Source organism: Cornus florida, unplaced genomic scaffold (assembly GCF_030987335.1).
Source record: "Cornus florida cultivar Cherokee Brave unplaced genomic scaffold, ASM3098733v1 CherokeeBrave_3.0.0_Hap2_Chr06, whole genome shotgun sequence".
NCBI lineage: Eukaryota > Viridiplantae > Streptophyta > Magnoliopsida > Cornales > Cornaceae > Cornus > Cornus florida.
Genome location: NW_026775576.1, coordinates 29,437,811 through 29,440,591, shown reverse-complemented (window position 1 = coordinate 29,440,591; position 2,781 = coordinate 29,437,811). Strand labels below are relative to the sequence as shown.

Sequence of the window (2,781 nt, the reverse complement as noted above, 5' to 3'; positions counted from 1 at the left end):
CCATGGAGTTAGCCTTGAGGGTTGGAGCAACATCACCATGAGTGGCTAGACATCATCTTGGGGCTAGAGTTAGCCCCAAGCATGCTTTCTATATCTTAATCTTGTGTATTATTGAGGGATTAGTGTTGTAATTGATGTTTTGACACTTTGATATATATAGATCTTGTTTATTCAATGATTTATGTGGTTTAATGCTTCCAATTGATCATTTCATTCTATCCATATGTCTATGTATGCTAGAGTAGATGTTCATGTGCTTGTCTCTAGATTTTGTGTTATTGATGCATGTCTATGTGTATTGATGCTATACATTTGGAGATTGTCAAGACATAGTGCTTAAAAGAATGCTCTTGTGATTTTCTTGATGGTTCATACTTATTCCTTGATGGATTGTGCCTCTCCCCTAGTTTATTTTGATGTTAATAGTGTAGATGTAGTGTAGTTGTAGTGTAGTGTTAAATGGGAGGACAATCTGTGCTTCTTGTTTGATGATCCAAGCTTTTGAATGCAAGTAGCATATGTCTCTATCCTTGTGTTGTATTTGGATTGTGAGCTTAATGAAAGGATTAATAACTTGTTTTGATCTATTGTACCTTTCACATGTTGTTTAGACAATATATGCTTCATTGCTTAGATATATTATGGCTTCACATGATGTTTAGACAATACATGTTTAACTAGTCATCCTTGCTTATTGAATCAACCAAACATACACACACCAATATTGCAACACACCATTTGCCCTCATTAGTAACTTGTCAATGGTATAAAAATGCATTGCTTGGTGGTGATCTCTAAACCCCAAGATCTCTCTCTCTCTTACTTACTCTTAATTGCATTCTTTGTTATCACTTAGTTTAATTTAGTTGTTCTCTAATTAACTAACCAACCAATTGTTTGATCACTCGACCTACTAGCCCTAATAACGATTCCACGACATTGTTCAATCCTCACAATCCCTTAGGACGATCCCTACTCGCCCTAGCTATATTAATAGTGAACACATAGTAGTGGCTTCTATAAATGTAAAACTCTTGGCCCTCGCCTTAAAATCCACACACTCTCAAGCTTGATATGGTGTAGCGACCCTCACAAGGACTACGTCAGTTTTTGGCGCCGTTGTCGGGGATTTGATTGATTAGATTTGGCAACGTCGGATTTGTGGAATTGATTAGGATTAGTACTCTTTTAATCGTGTCTTAACTTTATTTTTTATTTTTCTTTTTGGTTTCTTATTGTGTTGTTCTTACTTAACTAGGTGCATTGTTGGAGAGAAAGCAAGCAAATGAGCATTCAAGCTAATCAAAGAAGAAAAAAGCTAAAAATTCTAAAAATTTGCTAAGCTAAGCTATAAATTTGGAGTTGAAGTGCTAAAGGACCTTTGTGAGACTTTCTTTACTTAATCCCGTAGTTAAATCGTCGGCCCGCGTGGAGGCTTATTTTTAATTGTTCTTACATCATTGTTGTTAAAGTATGGGAGTATGAATTAAGTGTTTGTGGAAGAAATCTAATTGCATTGTTGTGAAGGCATAGTATTTGTCATTCTTTGTGTTTGTTGTGTTTTGCATTGTGCATGCATGGACGTCGTTCATTGAGACCAACTCTTGTCCTTCTTAATTTACATCTTGAATCCATCGTTAGAAATCCTAGGGGAAGAGGAAGTTCAAATAAAGCCAATCTATCAATGGATGACTATAATAATGATCATGTTGAGGACCTTGGTCACAAAGACCAACAAGGTATCATTCATCCCAATGTGCACAATGAGAACATACAAGTACCATTAGGCATGCCTAGGCCATTCATTCACCAACCACCACAACAAAAAGGCCAATTCCATATGGAATGCCAAGGCCAATGTATGCTCCACAACCTCCCAACATCAATCAAGGAATTCAAAACCAAGGTGTTCATATTGCACCTCAAGTAGCTAATTCACCTCTTGCTTTAAGAGACCATTATGTGCCTAACGAGTATAATGCACCAACATGCATTCAATTGCCTCCATTTAGAGCACATCATTATGAAATTAAGCCACAAACCATTCAAATGCTTCATAACTATCATGGACTTCCAAGTGAAGAACCTTACAAGCATTTGGATGAGTTTCTTGAAGTATGTTCCACCGTAAAATATACGGACATGCCAGAAGAGGTTTTAAGACTCAAACTTTTTCCATTCACCTTAAAAGACAAGGCAAAGTATTGGTTTAACAATCTTAGGCCTTTTTTAATCACTTCTTGGGCAGAAATGCAACAAGAGTTCTTGAAGAAGTACTATCCGGTTTTTAAGACCAATGCCATGAGAACCTTAATTCGAGAATTTTCACATGGGGATGGAGAAACGTTTCATGAGGCATGGGAATGCTTCAATGAATTGCTTAGGAAGTGTCCACATCATGACATGCCCAAATGGCAATTAGTTCAATACTTCTTCGAGAGCTTATCAGACAATTATAAGGGCATGGTTGATGATTGGCTCATACATTGATAGGCATGAGGATGACGTGTGGTGTCTTTATGAGAGCATGAGTGAAAATTCTTTGCATAGAACACTAACATCCAAGAATGGTAGAAATTCATAAGGTAGGAAGAGTGTTGGCTTACATCAAGTCGACCATTCAAATGAAATAGCTGCCGAAATGAAGTCTTTATCTCAAAGGTTTGATCAATTTTTTATTAACCAAAACTCGGCGAACCAAGTATCTTCCTTCCCTAACCATTCTCATCGTGCATCAAATGAAACATATATGACTTGTTCTAGTGTTCTTCATTCTACTTC

At 36.9% G+C, this 2,781-nt stretch overlaps 1 non-coding gene across 1 annotated transcript; it reads right to left on the bottom strand.

Moving 5' to 3' along the window:
* Positions 1–2,298: 2,298 nt before the first annotated feature.
* On the bottom strand, positions 2,299–2,405 carry LOC132315477 (small nucleolar RNA R71). The gene has a single exon (XR_009483665.1). It is a non-coding gene; the product is annotated as a small nucleolar RNA R71 (small nucleolar RNA).
* Positions 2,406–2,781: the final 376 nt, after the last annotated feature.